General features: G+C 39.5%; 2 non-coding genes across 2 annotated transcripts; one reads left to right on the forward strand and one right to left on the reverse strand.

Annotated features, from left to right (window-relative positions):
- Positions 1-10316: 10316 nt before the first annotated feature.
- LOC112713208 (small nucleolar RNA R71) lies at positions 10317-10424 on the reverse strand. The gene has a single exon (XR_003158182.1). It is a non-coding gene; the product is annotated as a small nucleolar RNA R71 (small nucleolar RNA).
- An 8875-nt stretch (positions 10425-19299) lies between these two features.
- LOC112713571 (small nucleolar RNA R71) lies at positions 19300-19403 on the forward strand. Its single transcript, XR_003158541.1, has one exon. It is a non-coding gene; the product is annotated as a small nucleolar RNA R71 (small nucleolar RNA).
- Positions 19404-20287: the final 884 nt, after the last annotated feature.

Here is a 20287-nt window from a genome sequence, read left to right on the forward strand (position 1 = left end):
TGTAGTTTTTAGAGAGAGAGGTTCTCTCCTCTCTCTTAGGATTTAGGATTAGAATTCCTCTTAAAGGATTTAGGATTTATTATTATTTCAACTTATAATTCTTCTGAGCTCCAGGTTTAATATTCCTTTATTTTGACTTCTCTTATTTTTAATTATATATGTTGCCAATTTGGCTTAATGACATTCATGTTATGATTTTCTTGATAAATATTATTTGAGGTATTTTCAGATCTATGATTTGTTTCTCTTATTTATGATATAAATAATTTAGATTTTTCTACCTTTTGGCTTTGGTAGATCAATTGGTGACTCTTGAGTTATCAAACTCATTGTTGACCGAAAATTGGAATTCTTCAAGAATTGATTCGAGATCCAATAACTCTAACTTTTCCCAAGGAAAGACTGGGACTTGAGGATTCGAATTAATTCATTCACTTGACTTACCTTCATAGTTAGAGGTTAACAAAGTGGGAGAAAAATCCAATTCTCACCACAATTGATAAGGATAACTAGGATAGGACTTCTAGTTCTCATACCTTGACAAGAGTTTATTTTACAGTCAATTATTTATTTTACTTGTCATTCATCATAATTGTTCCTCATTCTTAAACCCCCCAATTTACAAACTCATAACCAATAATAAGAATATACCTCCCTGCAATTTCTTGAGAAGACGACCCGAGGTTTAAATACTTCGGTTATCAATTTATTTAGGGGTTTGTTACTTGTGACAACCAAAACGTTTGCACGAAGGGATTTTTGTTGGTTTAGAAACTATATCTACAACGCGACTTTATAAATTTCTTTACTAGCAAAAATCCTAACGTCATTGCTCTTGCCTTTCAGTTACTTGATTGATGGCTTGGGTGAACTGGGTGTAATGCTCCTGTTGCTGCTCCATTTGTTGTTTCTGCCACTCCCTTTGTTGGTTCATCCAATTAGAGAGTATTTCTTCTTGACGATCCATTCTTTGGGATTGAACGTGTAGTTGTTGTTCTTGTCCCTCCATATAGCTCCTTGCTAGATCCTCAATGGCTCCCTGAATGTGATTCAGGTTTATGTTAGTTGGATCGTAGTACTCTTCTTGTTGGTATTCTTCTTGATGAAGTTCTTCTTGGTGAGGTTCTTCTTGGTGAGGTTCTTCTTGTGATGTTCACTTCCTTATTTGTGGCCTTCTTTGTTGTTGAGTGGGTGCCACATAAGTTATACGCTGGAGCGTAACTAATCTCCCAGGATTTACCCACTTTGGATTGTTATCTTCGAATACCACCTTGGCTTTCATACATAGTCTAAGGATGGTGCTAGGGTACCAAAGTCTAGCACCCAGATCATTCTTCTCGGCTGAATCTTGGATTCCCTCAGCTATAATTTCGTGCACATTGATGCCTCACCCTTTATTAAGCAATGTACCATGGTAGCTCGAGCAATGTTGACCTCAGAATTGTTTGCGGCTGGGAGGATAGATCTCCTTAAGAGTTCAAACCATCCCTTGGTTTCTGGGATGAGGTCTCCTCTCCTAATGAACCATGGTCTTCTATCCGAGAACCTTTCCTAATCAGACCCTATAACACACATATCATTCACAATTTCTTCAAGTTCATCATTGTCGGGGCCATTACTTATTCTTACTTGATAGCTGGGCTCATCAAAATACGGCAATCTCAACTGAAGAGTCCTTGTTATAGCATTGGGGCTGAAGTCCACCTCTGTTCCTCTCACATAGCTTTGGAAGGTGGGGGCCCTGGTAATGTCTTCTCTGGCCACATTGGCATAGAACTCTTTGATGAGATTCGCATTTATCTTTGTTTCTGAGTTCGTGAGCGTTTGCCAGCCCATCTGTTCAATCTTCTCTCTAATTTGCGAACACTCATCTTCATTGAACTGGAATGTCAACTCCGGCAATACTTTCTTGTGTCTTATCTGTTCAAATTGGAGCTCATAGAAGGCTGTCTTGAATCTCCCTTCATCAAAAGTGATGCTCTCCACCGGTTCCTTCCCCCTTCGCCTCTTGGAACTCGATGATGCCATGAGTGAGAATTGGTGTGTGAGGATGTTGAGTGTGTGTGTGTTCAGAAGAAAGAAGAGAGATGTATTGAGAGGATGTTTATATATAGAAAGGTATGGAGTGAGAGTCATTTACATAAGAGGATGATTGGTGATTGAAGGGTGTGGATTGATAGTATGGCTCACTAATGGACGGTTGGGATTTGGCATTGGATGGGCACAAGGATCACCACCTTTATGAATTGATTGGTTCAGTCTCCAAGGCTATCCTACTCCCAATGTTGCATGGCAACACTTCCCAAGGTGTTCTCCTTGAAGACAAATGTGTAGTTCCGTGGGTGAAGTGGCCGAACCCCCCCTCCCTTTTCAATTGCTTGTCCCATCAAGTTCTTCCAACATTCCCTTCAAATTCCTTGCAAAACAAAAGGAAAGAAAGATTAGTTTGAATTGTGGCAAAAAAAAAAAGAATTTTCAGAGGCTAGCCACCCCCTTTTTCTTTTTGTTTTTGCTTTTGACTAACTAAATGTTATTCATGAATGCAAATCAACAGACCAATCAAATGCCCATGCATGCAATGTTGGTGACACCAAACTTGTTTGTGATCATATGGTGCAACAAGATTTAATTAGGACTCTCATAAAATGGAGTGTGTTCAAGCCCTTTTAGTGCGGCTTGAACACCAAACTTATCATGTACTATATGCTGCATGTAAGGATTCTTATAGGTGTTTGTCGAAGTTGATTTAGAATCCATGAACCTTGCTTTATTAACTACTATTAAAGATAAAAAAGAAAGGGTATAAAACATGGGTTGCCTCCGATGAAGCGCTTCTTTAGCGTCATTAGCTTGACGTTTGGCCTTTGTCAGGGTGGTTGGTAGTGCTTCAAATCTTCCCCTCTTGCAGTGAATCTATCTCCATTGGCTTTGTTAAGAAGCTCCACATGTTCTAAGGACAAAATTTTGTTGATGGTGTACACTTGAGGCAGCTGAGATGGGATGGTGGGGAGATGAGGTGGGATAGATGGAATATAGGCAGAGACTACTTCATCTCTTGGAGAAAAATCCTCTGTAGGAATCTTTTTGTTCCTCCATCCCCTTGGGGCCTTTTTCCTTGTGTCCCTTGATGTTACTTTGCTCCTTGTGGTTTCTTCTTTTATGAGGGTTTTGTTGCTTGTCTCATATGACTCTGGTGGGTTTAGCTCCTCTTGGATTACACTTGGCTGTTACTTCTTCTGACCAAATTATGTGTCAACCAGAGGGGTTCTCAGGTGTGGTGCTTATGCTCCCATACTTGTCTTTTTCATCAGCTCCTTATTGTGCTCTTCCTTTGACTCTTTGTTATCATGATCTACTTCTTGTGACAGTTTGAATACGTTGAAGGTGAGCTGTTCATCATGTATCCTCAATACTAGCTCTCCTCACTCCACATCTATAAACGCCCTGGCTGTAGCTAAGAATGGCATCCCCAGGATGATGGGATGGATGGAATTCTCTTCTATCTCCAGGATAACAAAGTCTGTAGGTAGGAAGTAGTTACCAACCTTTACTAGCACATTTTCAACCACTCCTATTGCCTGTTTTTGAGTTTTGTCAGCCAGTTTGATGATTACGTCTGTGGGTGTTAGCTCATTGATTTGAAGCTTTTTCATGAGGGATAGAGGCATTAAGTTAATGCTTGCTCCCAAGTCACAGAGTCCCTTATTAATCATTGTCTCTCCTATAGCACAGGGAATGTGAAAACTCCCTGGGTTATTCTTCTTTGTAGGTGGCTCTGTTTGATTGAGAGCACTGCACTCCCTGCTCATCATTATTGTTTGCCCACCCTTTACTGAACTCTTTTTGGCCAGCAATCTCCTTTATGTACTTGATGTAGGAGGGCATCTGCTGGAGGGCCTTAATGAATGGTATATTTACATCAAGAGATGCAAACATGTTGAGGAACCTTGAATACATTCTTCTTGCTACACCACCTTTGAGCCTTTGGGGAAAGGGTGCATATGGGTTCAAGGTCTCTCCTTTCTTTAGCCCCTCCTTGTGTGTGGGATGGGGTGCTTGGTTTCTCCCTTCATGCTTTTCCCTTGGATTGTCTTGTAAGTGTTCTGTTTGTGTGTGCACTCCTTCTACACTCCTCTCATCACTTATAGTGATCATCTTGCATTCTTCCCACCTTAGTTTCTTTGTTTCTCCTCTTGGGTTCTTCTCTGTGTCACTTGGGAAATTATCAGTAGGTTTGGGAAACTGTTGAGATAGATACCCCATTTGGGACTCCAGCCTCTTGATGGTGTCTCCCTGGTTTTTTGATATTGGCTCACACTTTATCCTTGAACACTCTGTTGTCTTGGACTTCTTTACATATGTCTTCGAGTAGAGTCTTGATGAGCGGATAATTTGTACGCTTTTTGGCATTATTTTTAGTATGTTTTTAGTATGTTTTAGTTAGTTTTTTATTATATTTTTATTAGTTTTTAGTTAAAATTTACTTTTCTGGACTTTACCATGAGTTTGTGTGTTTTTCTGTGATTTCAGGTATTTTCTGGCTGAAATTGAGGGACCTGAGCAAAAATCTAATTCAGAGGCTGAAAAGGACTGCAAATACTGTTGGATTCTGCCTCCCAGCACTCGAAGTGGATTTTCTGGAGCTACAGAAGCCCAATTGGCGCGCTCTCAATTGCGTTGGAAAGTAGACATCTTGGGCTTTCCAGAAATGTATAATAGTCTATACTTTGCCCGAGATTTGATGGCCCAAACAGGCGTTCCAAGTCAGCTTAAGAATTCTGGCGTAAAACGCCGGAACTGGCACAAGAATGGGAGTTAAACGTCCAAACTGGCACAAGAGCTGGCGTTTAACTCCAAGAAAAGTCTCTACACGAAAATGCTTCAATGCTCAGCCCAAGCACACACCAAGTGGGCCCGGAAGTGGATTTTTATTTCATTTACTCATATTTGTAAACCCTAAGCTACTAGTTCTCTATAAGTAGGACCTTTTGCTATTGTACTTTCATCTTTTGATCACTTGAGATCTTAGGATCATCTTTGGACGTCTAGTCCTTAGATCATGGAGGCTGGCCTTTCGGCCATGCCTAGACCTTGTTCTTATGTATTTTCAACGGTGGAGTTTCTACACACCATAGATTAAGGTGTGGAGCTCTGCTGTACCTCGAGTATTAATGCAATTACTATTGTTCTTCTATTCAATTCAGCTTATTCTTGTTCTAAGATATCACTTGTTCCTCAACTTGATGAATGTGATGATCTGTGACACTCATCATCATTCTCACCTATGAACGTGTGCCTGACAACCACCTCCATTCTACCTTAGATTGAGTGGATATCTCTTGGATTCCTTAATCAGAATCTTCGTGGTATAAGCTAGAATTGATGGCGGCATTCAAGAAAATCCGGAAGGTCTAAAGCTTGTCCGTGGTATTCTGAGTAGGATTCAAGGATTGAATGACTGTGACGATCTTCAAACTCACGATTGTGGGGCGTTAGTGACAGACGCAAAAGAATCACTAGATTCTATTCCGACATGATCGAGAACCGACAGCTGAATAGCCGTGCTGTGACAGAGCGCATTGAACATTTTCACTGAGAGGACGGGACTGTAGCCATTGACAACGGTGATGCCCAACATACAACTTGCCATGGAAAGGAGTAAGAAGGATTGCATGAAGACAGTAGGAAAGCAGAGAGACAGAAGGGACAAAGCATCTCCATACGCTTATCTGAAATTCTCACCAATGAATTGCATAAGTATCTCTATCTTTATGCTTTATTCATAAATCATTCATAACCATTTGAATCTGCCTGACTGAGATTTACAAGATGACCATAGCTTGCTTCATACCAACAATCTCCGTGGAATCGACCCTTACTCGCGTAAGGTTTTTTACTTGGATGACCCAGTGCACTTGCTGGTTAGTTGTGCGAAGTTGTGATAAAGAGTTGAGATTGCAATTGAGCGTACCATGTTGATGGCACCATTGATGATCACAATTTTGTGCACCAAGTTTTTGGCGCCGTTGCCGGGGATTGTTTGAGTTTGGACAACTAACGGTTCATCTTGTTGCTTAGATTAGGTATTTTTCAGAATTTTTAAGAATGAATTCTAGTGTTTCAAGGTGATGTTCTTATCATCACCAAAGCTGATTGATCTTCATCAATTTAGCTCTTGAATGTAATGTCCTGCTGAAGCTTGGCTAGCCATGTCTAATTCCTTTAGGCTAAAGCTTTAGACTAACATTGCATGATTCCTGGAATTCTTATTAAAATTTTTGAATCTCTTTATTTTCTTCTCCATATAATTTCCGAAAAAACCAAAAAAAAAAATTACAAAATCATAAAAATAAAAAATATTTCTTGTTTGAGTCTAGTGTCTCATTTTAAGTTTGGTGTCAATTGCATGTTTCTGTTCTTCTTGCATTTATCATGTGTCTTCATTGATCTTTAAATTCTCTTGTCTTGAGTGTTTTGTTGTTTCTCATATGCATTCTCAATTTGTTAGTGTTAGTAGTATACAAACTTCTAAGTTTGGTGTCTTGTATGCATTGTTCATTTGATTTTAGTTGCATTTTGATTTTTCCTCATCATTAAAAATCCAAAAAAAAATTTAATTTGTGTCTTTTCAAGTCAATAATGCAGAGAATTGAAGATTCAGAACATACAGCAGAGGAATTACACAAAAAGCTAGGCGTTCAAAACGCCCAGTGAAGAAGGAAAACTGGCGTTTAAACGCCAGCCAGGGCACCTGGCTGGGAGTTTAACGCCCAAAAGGGTAGAGTTTTGGGTGTTAAACGCCAGAATGGATACCATTCTGGGCGTTTAACGCCAGGATGGCACAAGAGGGTAGATTTTGTTTTCAATTCAAATTTTTTTCAAGTTTTCATAATTTTTCAAAATCAAATCTTTTTCAAATCATATCTTTTCAATCATATATTTTCAAAATCAATTTCTTTCCATTTTCAAAAATACTTGCTAACAATTAATGCTTTGATTCAACATTTCAAGTATGTTGCCTTTACTGCTGAGAAAGGTTTAATGTTTGAATCATATCTTTTCTTGTTAGCCAAGTCATTGATTTTAAAAATCAGATTTTTTAAAATTGTTTTTCCAAATCATATCTTCTCAATCATATCTTTTTAAAACTATATCTTTTCAATCATATCTTTTTAATCACATCTTTTTCAAAATAAGTTTTCAATCAAGGTTCTGAAAACCGAACCGGTCATCGAACCGCTCTAGCTATTGGTTCACTGGTTTATAGGTTCAACCGTGGTTGAACCGAAAAAACTGTTTTATAAAAAAATAATAATTAAAATATAAATAAACACACAAAAATATAATTATAGACTAATAATCTTTAAAATATTATCCAAATTAAAAGTATTACAATAAACCACAATATTATAATCTCATCCAAATACAAACACAAAAGTCAAATAACAAAAAAAATAAATAATCAATCACAAACCATTCAATTATTCACCATCTTCATATTATATGTCAATTTGCTACATAGAGAATACTAACATTTTGAGTGTTGTTCATTCAGCAATAGAGAGTATGTAAAGGTAAGATTGGGTGAATTAGAGAGATGGTGTATTGAGGCCACTGATGAGGTGAGCACCAATCAACCATTTGAGATTATTTCTTCTATTCCATATTTATATCATAACCGCCTCAGCCTGGGAGAAACTGAAACATATTGAGCAAGCTGTAGGATTCCTAGTAAAAGTTAGTTTTACAGAATTTTGAATTCATATTCCATTCAACTCTTAATCTCAAGTATTGCATCAGAAACCCAAAAAAAACATTTAATGAAGTAACAAAGGAGCTCTGCCTAGTGAGTGTCATCTTTTTAATTTATAGCTACCTGTAAACTGATATACCTCAATTCCATTCTCTTTCTAATAACAAGAACAATTAATTAAGATTAACATCATGAACAATTTATATACTTAACAATTTATAAAATTAACAAATTATCAAAAGGTCAAGAACAACATAATAACTTAACAATCTAAAATTTAAAAGTTAAGAACATCACTAAAACATTAATTTATCAAATTAACAAGTTAATAAGATCAATTAGAATTGAAAATCAAAATAACAAGAACAACTAAAGCTTTAAAATACAGCAAACCAACAAGAAAACAAAAACATGAACAACATACTAATCATTAAAAACAACAATTAAATAAAATAATAACTGAATAATTAATACAAGAAAGAACAAGTAAAGAAAAATAAATTACCTTAGGCTGGAGCATGTTCTAAAATTCGAACAGAACAGGGAGAGGGAGCTGGAACTTTGAAATGCAACGGAGATGGTTGAACAGAAACAGAACAGTGGTACATGACAGCAACCAGCAGCAATTACACTAACATTGGTACATTATGAAACAGAGCCAGTAACCAGAGCAATTACAAAAAAATCACAAAATATTAAAATGAAATTTTGAACAAAATTTTCAGAAATTAAAAGGAAGAAGAACCAAGTATTCAGAAATTGAACAGAACCAGTAACCAGAGCAAAATTAAAAAGAAGAGCCAGTAACCAAAGCCACTAACCTTCCAAGCAAACATGAGAAGAGGGAAATTTCAGGGAATAATCTGACCAGCAACACCAATCGGTTCATACAATGTTTGCACATGATATTGCCCATCAACAATGTTTTCAATGTTTGCAATGTTTCCAATATCAATATTACAAGCTTACAGCAACCCATTAATCTAATAGATAATTAGCATAGTGATACACAATAAAAAAATTAATAGTAGCAAGGTTGAAATCAAGAATATCAGAAATAAATCACAGATTAACTGATTAACCAACAAACTAAAACCACAATTACAGTTACAAAAATAAAAAATACCTTCCAGGGAAGGGCCACGCGACGGAACAGAGTAGACGCCGCTGAAGGGAGCGCGGTGGAACAGAGCTGGCACGGCGGGACAATGGCTACGCAATGGAGGCTTCAACGATCGAATGGTGGCTGCGTGATGGAAGGAAGGAAGTTTGTGATGTTTGCTGCGCGAAGGAAGGGGCGTGAGCGAGCAGGCGGTGGCTGTTCAAAGTTGGAAGTTGCGACAGCGACGGTAGTAGGCGGTGGTTGGACGGAAGTGAGGGAGTGAGGGAAGAGCAAGAGTTTGATGAGAGAAGCTCTGGACAGTGGCTAAGTGTGAGAGAGGCAAAGAAGTGAAAGAACGCGTTTTGGTTAGGGATGAAATTAGGGTTCGGTGCTCCTCCACACAAAAACGACAGCGTTTCAGCAAAATTCAAAAAACTGGCCGGGTCACGGTTCGGTTCGACCGAATGGTTCCCGGCCGGTTCAGCAGTTCAACGGTGATTTTTAAAATCTGCGGTTTTAACATCTAACAGATTCGTTTTTTGTGTCGGTTCACGGTTCAACCGGTTCGACCGGCCAATTCGAACCGGTTTTCAGAACCTTGTTTTCAATCATTTCTTTTTTATTTCTAATTTCAAAATCTTTTTCAAAAATCACTTTACTTCTCTCTCAATCTTAGTTTTCGAAAATCATCAATCAATTTTCAAAATGTTTTTAAAATCTTTTTAATTTATTTTCGAAAATTTCTTCCCCTCTTCTCACATCCTTCTATTTATGGACTAACATGTACAATTCGAACTCTATCTTTCTAAGTTTGAATTCTTCTACCTCTTCCTTCTATTTTTCTTTTTCCTTTGACACCTCAAGGAATCTCTATACTGTGACATAGAGGATTCCATATTTTCTTGTTCTCTTCTCTTTCATATGAGCAGGGGCAAAGATAAAAGCATTCTTGTTGAGGCTGACCCTGAACCTGAAAGGACCTTGAAGCGAAAGCTAAGAGAAGCTAAAGCACAACTCTCTGTAGAGGACCTAGCAGAATTCTTCAAAGAAGAAGACATGGCAGCCGAAAACAACAACAATGCCAACAATGCAAGGAAGGTGCTGGGTGACTTTACTGCACCTACTCCCGACTTTTATGGGAGAAGCATCTCTATCCCTGCCATTGGAGCAAACAACTTTGAGCTTAAGCCTCAATTAGTTTCTCTAATGCAACAGAATTGCAAGTTCCATGGACTTCCATTGGAAGATCCTCATCAGTTTTTAGCTGAATTCTTGCAAATCTGTGACACTGTTAAGACTAATGGGGTTGACCCTGAGGTCTACAGACTTATGCTATTCCCTTTTGCTGTAAGAGACAGAGCTAGGATATGGTTGGACTCACAACCTAAAGAAAGCCTGAACTCTTGGGAAAAGCTAGTCAATGCCTTCTTGGCAAAGTTCTTTCCACCTCAAAAATTGAGTAAGCTTAGAGTGGAAGTCCAAACCTTCAGACAGAAGGAAGGTGAATCCCTCTATGAAGCTTGGGAAAGATACAAACAATTGATCAGAAAGTGTCCTTCTGACATGCTTTCTGAGTGGAGCATCATAGGTATCTTTTATGATGGTCTGTCTGAACTGTCCAAGATGTCATTGGACAGCTCTGCTGGAGGATCTCTTCATCTGAAGAAGACGCCTGCAGAAGCTCAAGAACTCATTGAAATGGTTGCAAATAACCAATTCATGTACACTTATGAAAGGAATCCTGTGAACAATGGGACGAATCAGAAGAAAAGAGTTCTTGAGATTGATACTCTGAATGCCATATTGGCTCAGAACAAAATATTGACTCAGCAAGTCAATATAATTTCTCAGAGTCTGTCTGGAATGCAAGCTGCACCGGGCAGTACTAAGGATGCTTCATCTGAAGAATAAGCTTATGATCCTGAGAACCCTCCAATGGAAGAGGTGAATTACATGGGAGAACCCTATGAAAACACCTATAATCCTTCATGGAGAAATCACCCAAATCTTTCATGGAAGGATCAACAGAGACCTCAACAAGGTTTCAACAACAATAATGGTGGAAGAAATAGGTTTAGCAATGGCAAGCCTTTTCCATCATCTTCTCAGCAACAGACAGAGAATTCTAAGCAGAGCCACTCTGACTTAGCAACCATGGTCTCTGATCTAATCAAAACCACTCAAAGTTTCATGATTGAAACAAGATCCTCCATTAGAAACTTGGAGGCACAAGTGGGTCAGCTGAGTAAGAAAGTTATTGAACTCCCTCCTAGTACTCTTCCAAGCAATACAGAAGAGAATCCAAAAGGAGAGTGTAAGGCCATCAACATGGCCAAACTTGGAGAGGAGAAAGAGGCCGTAAGCGCCACTGAGGAAGGCCTCAATGGACGTCCACTGGCCTCCAATGAGTTCCCCAATGAGGAACCATGGGAATTTAAGGCTCACACTGAGACCATAGAGATTCCATTGGATTTACTTCTGCCATTCATGAGCTCTGATGAGTATTCTTCCTCTGAAGAGGACGAAGATGTCACTGAAGAGCAAGTTGCTAAATACCTTGGAGCAATCATGAAGCTAAATGACAAGTTATTTGGTAATGAGACTTGGGAGGATGAACCCCTTTTGCTCACCAAAGAACTGGATTACTTGACTAGGCAGAGATTACCTCAAAAGAGACAGGACCCTGGGAAGTTCTCAATACCTTGTACAGTAGGCACCATGACCTTCAAGAAGGCTCTATGTGACCTAGGGTCAAGCATAAACCTCATGCCTCTCTCTGTAATGGAGAAGCTAGGGATCTTTGAGGTACAAGCTGCAAGAATCTCACTAGAGATGGCAAACAATTCAAGAAAACAAGCTTATGGACTTGTAGAGGATGTTCTGGTAAAGGTTGAAGACCATTACATCCCTGCTGATTTCATAGTCCTAGAGACTGGCAAGTGCATGGATGAATCCATCATCCTTGGCAGACCCTTCCTAGCCACAGCAAGGGCTGTGATTGATGTTGACAGAGGAGAATTGATCATTCAAGTGAATAAAGAATCCTTTGTGTTTAAGGCTCAATGATATACCTCTGTAACCATGGAGAGGAAGCATGAAGAGCTTCTCTCAAAACAGAGTCAAACAGAGCCCCCACAGTCAAACTCTAAGTTTGGTGTTGGGAGGCCACAACCAAATTCTAAGTTTGGTGTTGAACCCCCACATTCAAACTCTAAGTTTGGTGTTGGGAGATTCCAACATTGCTCTGAGTATCTGTGAGGCTCCATGAGAGCCCACTGTCAAGCTACTGACATTAAATAAGCGCTTGTTGGAAGGCAACCCAATGTTATATTTATCTAATTTCCTTTGTTATTTTATGTTTTTTTATAGGTTGATGATCATGGGAAGTCACAAAATCAATTGAAAAAAAAAAGCAAAAACAGAAAGAAAAACAGCACACCCTGGAGGAAAAACTTGCTGGCGTTTAAACGCAAGTAAGGGCAGCAAATGGGCGTTTAACGCCCAGTCTGGCACCATTCTGGGCGTTTAATGCCAGAAAGGGGCACCAGACTGGCGTAAAATACCAGGAAAGGGCAAAAAGCTGGCGTTAAATGCCAGAAATGGGCACCAGCCTGATGTTTAACGCCAGAATTGGCATAAGGGAGCATTTTTGCTCACCACTTGGTGCAGGGATGAATTTTCCTTGACACCTCAGGATCTGTGGACCCCACAGGATCTCCACCTACCCCACCACTCTCTCTCTTCTTCACCCATTCACCAATCACCTCAACACCTCTTCCCCAAAAAAACCCCTCACCTATCAAATCCCACTATTCTCCTCACCACTCACATCCATCCTTCATAAAACCTCACCTAACTCACTATTCAAATTCAAATCACTTTCCCTCCCTGATGGTGTTTTTGTGGAAAAACGAATTTTCCAAACACACAAATCCAACCGGCAAGTATACCGGGTCGCATCAAGTAGTAATAACTCACTTAGAGTGAGGTCGATCCCACAGGGATTGATGGATCAAGCAAATTTAGTGGGTGATTAGTTTAGTCAAGCTAACATTGAATGAATTGTGTGAAGTTAAGCAACAGAATGTAAATTTGCAGGGAATTTAAATTGCAGAAAGTAAAGTGGCAGGAAATTTAAAGAACAAGAAAGTAAATTAGCTAAAACTTAAATTGCAAGAAATGTAAATTGCATGAAAAGTAAAGGGGGTTGGGTGCTGGAAATTAAAGAGAGCAATAGATCAAAACTCAGAACTCTTGCAGAAAGCTTAACTTGCAGGAAAGTAAATTGGGATCATCAACAGAAATGTAAAATAAAGAACAAGTGCAGAAGAATTAAAATTGCTTGAAAGTAAATGGAAAGCCAATGGAATAGTAAAAACAGAAGAGCAGCCAAGAACTTAACTCAATTGTAGAATAAAATTGAAGATCTCAGGGAATCAAAGAGACTAGAAAACAAATCTAGATCTCAAGCCCTTCCTTGATTCAACAGCAAACAGATTGAAGAAGAAATGAAGATGGAAGCAGTAAATGAAAACTCATATTCAACTTTCAATTCTTAGAAATTATGCAGCAGATGAACAAAGATGGATTTTAGATCAAAGATTGAAACAGAATTTCTCCAACCTCAATCCAAAATTTCAAAACAAAGAGAAAAACTAAAGAGAGAGCTCTCTACTACTACTCCTAATGCTCCCTAGTGGAGCTAGCCTCTTTTTTCTTTTATGAGATGGAATTGATGCCTTTATATAGGCTTTACAAAGTGAAAATGAAAATGAAATTAAAACAAATTACAATTAAAATAAAAATCCTAATCTAATTAATCCATGTGCCTTTGAGTGATGATGTGGGCTTTGCTTGCTTTGGATTTGAGGAGAAATGAGTTTGGTTGGCCTTGATTCAATTTGGAGAGGAATGGAATTTTGGTTAAATTTTGGCCCATGGGTGACACTCCCAGGAGGCTGCTCTGCTCTTGTGGAGAGCAGAGCAGTGAAGCCTTGCATGGGGATCCAATTATCGTGCCAAGGTTTGGAGAGGCACCAGGGGATTGCCCTGCCCTTGTGGAGAGCGGAGCATTGGCTTGTGGTGTGTCTTGTGCGCGCACCAAGTTCCTTGACCGTGCCAAATTGTGCCTCATGCACCAAGGAATAGCGCTCTGCTCTCCTTGTGAGCGGAGCAAAACTTTCCTTGTTCTTGGGTGAGGTCCCAAATTCGAACCTTGGTGAAAGCATTTGGGGGAGAATTTTCCTTGATTTTTCATGAAGAGAAACACGACATTGCCCTCCAAGAGAGCACTCTGCTCTCCTTGAGAGTAGACTTCCTTGGTTTCCTTGTGTCTCCCTCTTCGAGCCTTGGTGGAAGCACTTTGGTTTATTTTCGCTTATTTTTGGACCTTAAAGATGCCTTTCACTCATACCCCAATTTTATGGCAAATATGGATTTCTATATATCGTTGGAAAGCTCTGAATGTCAGCTTTCCAATGCAACTGGAAGCACATCAATCAGACGTCTGTAGCTCAGGTTATAGCCCTTTGAAGAAGGCATGGTCATGCTGTGAGCGCCCCAAATTTAACTTAGCGAAAATTTGCTTCAACCTCACTTTGCTTCATCACGATATTGCCCTGCCCTTGGCAAGGGCAGAGCAGTGTGTGCTGATTGCTTATTCTCCATTAATTTGGTCATGGGCCACGCTTTTAAAAGCGTGGCCTAAGGCTCCAAAGTGTGCTCCAACTTCAAAGCGTGTCCCAAAGCTCTTTTTTTTCTCCTTTTTAACTTATTTTGTGCTTCTTTGCTTCTTTTCCTTCTTATTTCCTACAAGATTTATAAAATTAAAAGATCAAGAAAATATATCATTTAAGCACAAAAGCATTCAATATTTAAGCACAAATCATCAATTTCTTGTATGAAAAAGCATAGAAAAATAGGTATATGATGACATGTCATCACACCCAACCCATCCTCACATGACCGAACCCTACCCCTCTCTCCACCCCTATATAAACCCATCTTCACTCCTTCATTTTCACACAACCAAAACACTACTTCTCCCCCTTGGCCAAACCACAAAGCCACCTCCATCTCCTCTATTTCTTCTTCTTCTACTCTCTTCTTTCTTCTTTTGCTTGAGGACGAGCAAACCTTCTAAGTTTGGTGTGGTAAAAGCATTGCTTTTTGTTTTTCCATAACCATTTATGGCATCTAAGGCCGGAGAAACCTCTAGAAAGAGGAAAGGGAAGGCAAAAGCTTCCACCTCCAAGTCATGGGAGATGGAGAGATTCATCTCAAGGGTGCATCAAAACCACTTCTATGAAGTTGTGGCCATGAAGAAGGTGATCCCCGAGGTCCCTTTCAAACTCAAAAAGAGTGAATATTCGGAGATCCGACATGAGATCCGAAGAAGAGGTTGGGAAGTTCTTACCAACCCCATTCAACAAGTCGGAATCTTAATGGTTCAAGAGTTCTATGCCAATGCATGGATCACCAAGAACCATGATCAAAGTGTGAACCCGGACCCAAAGAATTGGCTTACAATGGTTCGGGGGAAATGCTTGGATTTTAGTCCGGAAAATGTAAGGTTGGCATTCAACTTGCCCATGATGCAAGGAGATGAACACCCTTACACTAGAAGGGTCAACTTTGATCAAAGGTTGGACCAAGTCCTCATAGACATTTGTGAAGAGGGCGCTCAATGGAAGAGAAACTCAAGAGGGAAGCCGGTTCAATTGAGAAGGCATGACCTCAAGCCCGTGGCTAGAGGATGGTTGGAGTTTATCCAACGCTCAATCATTCCCACTAGAAACCGGTTCGAAGTTACTATAGACCGAGCTATCATGATTCATAGCATCATGATTGCAGAGGAAGTAGAAGTTCATGAGGTTATATCCCAAGAATTTTATAAGGTGGCGGACAAGTCCTCTACCTTGGCAAGGTTAGCTTTCCCTCATCTCATTTGTCACCTCTGTTATTCAGTTGGAATTGACATAGAGGGAGACATCCTCATTGATGAAGACAAGCCCATCACTAAGAAGAGGATGGAGCAAAGAAGAGATCCCACTCACCATGAAATCCCTGAGATACCTCGAGGGATGCACTTTCCTCCACAAAACTATTGGGAGCAAATCAACACCTCCCTAGGAGAATTGAGTTCCAACATGGGACAACTAAGGGTGGAGCACCAAAAACATTCCATTCTCATCCATGAAATTAGAGAAGATCAAAGAGTCATGAGAGAGGAGCAACAAAGGCAAGGAAGAGACATTGAGGAGCTCAAGCACTCCATAAGATCTTCAAGAGGAAGAACAAGCCGCCATCACTAAGGTGGACCCGTTCTTTAATCTCCTTGTTCTTTAATTTCCTGTTTTTTGAATTTTTATGCCTATGTTTATCTATGTTTGTGTCTTATGATCATTAGTGTCTTAGTGTCTATACCTTAAAGTTATGAATGTCCTATAAATCCATCACCTTTCTTAAATGAAAAATGTTCTTAATTGGAAAAGAGAAAAATTGCATGAATTTTGAATTTTATAACAGATTAATTATTTTGATGTGGTGGCAATACTTTGACTTCTGAATATATGCTTGAACAGTGCATATGTCTTTCGAATTTGTTGTTCATGAATGTTGGCTCTTGAAAGAATGATGAAAAAGGAGACATGTTACTGAGGATCTGAAAAATCATAAAAATGATTCTTGAAACAAGAAAAAGCAGTGAATTCAAAAAAAAGAGAGAAAAAGAAAGAATAAAGTCATGATCCAAGGCAAAAAGAGTGTGCTTAAGAATCCTAGACACCTCTAATTGGGGACTCTAGCAAAGCTGAGTCACAATCTGAAAAGGTTCACCCAGTTATGTGTCTGTGGCATGTATGTATCCGGTGGTAATACTGGAAGACAGAGTGCTTTGGGCCACGGCCAAGACTCATAAAGTAGCTATGTTCAAGAATCATCATACTTAACTAGGAGAATCAATAACACTATCTGGATTCTGAGTTCCTATAGAAGCCCATCATTCTGAATTTCAAAGGATAAAGTGAGATGCCAAAACTGTTCAGAGGCAAAAAGCTAAAAGCCCCGCTCATCTAATTAATACTGATCTTCATAGATGTTTTTGGAATTCATTGCATATTCTCTTCTTTTTATCTTATTTGATCTTCAGTTGCTTGGGGACAAGCAACAATTTATGTTTGGTGTTGTGATGTGCAGATAATTTGTACGCTTTTTGGCATTGTTTTTAGTATGTTTTTAGTATGTTTTAGTTAGTTTTTATTATATTTTTATTAGTTTTTAGTTAAAATTTACTTTTCTGGACTTTACTATGAGTTTGCGTGTTTTTCTGTGATTTCAGGTATTTTCTGGCTGAAATTGAGGGACCTGAGCAAAAATCTGATTCAGAGGCTGAAAAGGACTACAGATGCTGTTGGATTCTGACCTCCCTGCACTCGAAGTAAATTTTCTAGAGCTACAGAAACCCAATTGGGACGCTCTCAGATGCTTTGGAAAGTAGACATCCTGAGCTTTCCAGCAATGTATAATAGTTCATACTTTGCCCGAGATTTGATGGCCCAAACAGGCGTTCCAAGTCAGCTCAAGAATTCTGGCCTAAAACGCCGGAACTGGCACAAGAATGGGAGTTAAACGCCCAAACTGGCACAAGAGCTGGCGTTTAACTCCAAGAAAAGTCTCTACACAAAAATGCTTCAATGCTCAGCCCAAGCACACACCAGTGGGCCCGGAAGTGGATTTTTATTTCATTTACTCGTATTTGTAAACCCTAAGCTACTAGTTCTCTATAAGTAGGACCTTTTGCTATTGTATTTTCATCTTTTGATCACTTGAGATCTTAGGATCATCTTTGGACGTCTAGTCCTTAGATCACGGAGGCTGGCCTCTCGGCCATGCCTAGACCTTGTTCTTATGTATTTTCAACGGTGGAGTTTCTACACACCATAGATTAAGGTGTGGAGCTCTGCTGTACCTCGGGTATTAATGCAATTACTATTGTTCTTCTATTCAATTCAGCTTATTCTTGTTCTAAGATATCACTTGTTCCTCAACTTGATGAATGTGATGATCCGTGACACTCATCATCATTCTCACCTATGAACGTGTGCCTGACAACCACCTCCGTTCTACCTTAGATTGAGTGGATATCTCTTGGATTCCTTAATCAGAATCTTCATGGTATAAGCTAGAATTGATGGAGGCATTCAAGACAATCCAGAAGGTCTAAACCTTGTCTGTGGTATTCTGAGTAGGATTCAAGGATTGAATGACTGTGATTATCTTCAAACTCGCGATTGTGGGGCGTTAGTGACAGACGCAAAAGAATCACTGGATTCTATTCCGACATGATCGAGAATCGACAGCTGAATAGCCGTACTGTGACAGAGCGCGTTGAACATTTTCACTGAGAGGACGGGACTGTATCCATTGACAACAGTGATGCCCAACATACAGCTTGCCATGAAAGGAGTAAGAAGGATTGGATGAAGACAGTAGGAAAGCAGAGAGACAGAAGGGACAAAGCATCTCCATACGCTTATCTGAAATTCTCACCAATGAATTGCATAAGTATCTCTATCTTTATGCTTTATTCATAAATCATTCATAACCATTTGAATCTGCCTGACTGAGATTTACAAGATGACCATAGCTTGCTTCATACCAACAATCTCTGTGGGATCGACCCTTACTCGTATAAGGTTTATTACTTGGACGACCCAGTGCACTTGCTGGTTAGTTTTGCGAAGTTGTGATAAAGAGTTGAGATTGCAATTGAGCGTACTATGTTGATGGCGCCATTGATGATCACAATTTTGTGCACCAAGTCTCAATTCTGGAAAGTCTATCTTCAATTGGTGATGGTGGGTTGAGGTTAGATGGTTGAGAAGGGTGATTAGGTGGGTGTTGATAGGATCTCTATGAGGGGTGTTGGTGAGTTGCATTGTTGTTGGGATTATGGTTGTGGCTTCTCTGGTCTTGGCCTTGGTCTTGTTGGTTTTCCCACCCAAAATTAGGGTAATTTCTCCAACCAGAATTATAAGTTTTGGAGTATGGATCATGGGTCTGTTTGGGTGAATTTCCAACGTAATTGGCTTGTTTCCAGTCACCTTCTTCACCTGCAATCACTCCTTCTTGAGCTGGTAATGACATGACGACTGCTGCAACTTGGTTTTCTTCCACCTTCTTGGTAAGATCCGCTAATTACTTGGTGATCATCTTGTTTTGAGCCAGTAGTGCATCCATGTGGTTCAGCTCCATCACTCCTTGAGTGTTGCTTCTTTCAGAAGCATAGAAGTAGTCATTTTCTGCCACAGTCTCTATGACATCTATGGCTTTTTCAATGGTCTTATTCTTGTTTAAAGAGCCCCCTGATGAATGGTCTACGACCTTCTTTGATTTATAAGAAAGACCTTCATAGAAAATGTGCAGTTAAACCCATTCATTGAACATGCCTGGTGGGCACCTTCTTGTTAAGTCCTTAAACCTCTCCCATGCCTCATAGAGAGTTTCACCATTTTGTTGCCTAAAGGTTTGTACCTCAGCTCTTAGCCTGTTGATTCTTTGAGGAGGGTAGAATCTTGCCAAAAATTTGTTCACCACATATTCCCAATTCATTAAGTTCTCCTTCGAGAAGGATTCCAGCCATTTAGATGCTTTATCCCTGAGTGAAAAAGGGAACAAAAGCAGTCTATAGACATCCGAATGAACACCATTAGACTTTACAGTGTCACATATTCTCAGGAAGGTGGTTAGATGTTGATTGGGGTCTTCTTGGGCACTTCCTCCAAATGAGCAATTGTTCTGAACAAGGGTGATGAGCTGGGGTTTTAGTCCAAAGTTATTGGCATGTATGGTTGGCTTTTGGATGCTACTTCCACAATTTCCTGGATTTGGATTAATGTAAGAGCCTATCACTCTTCTTTCTTGCCCAGCATGATTCACAGGGCCTTCTCTGGCATGGTTGTGAGCTTCTTCTTCATGGTTGTTTTCCAAGTTCTCCTCTATGTTTGTTTCAAAGTACTCTTCCTCTTCTTCAGCACCAGCAACTCTTTTTCCTCTTGCTTCCCTCCTCAATCTAAGAAAGGTCCTCTTAGGTTCCGAATCAAAGGAAGTTGAAGCTCCGCTTCTTCTCCCTGTCATATAACTAACAGAGCACACAGCAAGAAATAAAGTGAAGTGATTATACTTGTTAGAGTGGCTATTAGTGTGAGTGGTGCAAATTATCAAACAGTTAGTGGATTAGTGAGCAGAATTGTAAACAATAACAAAAAAAGAAAACAGAGAGGGTAGAGGGGATGAGGAAGAAAATGACTGAAGCTAAAAGTAATTGACAAGGTAAAATGAATAAACAAAAGAGAAAAATGCTTAATCTAGTGATCTTCCAACTTAATCATTATCGATACAAAATCAATCCCCGGCAACAGTGCCATAAACAT

This window comes from Arachis hypogaea, chromosome 9, assembly GCF_003086295.3.
Source record: "Arachis hypogaea cultivar Tifrunner chromosome 9, arahy.Tifrunner.gnm2.J5K5, whole genome shotgun sequence".
Taxonomy (NCBI): Eukaryota; Viridiplantae; Streptophyta; class Magnoliopsida; order Fabales; family Fabaceae; genus Arachis; species Arachis hypogaea.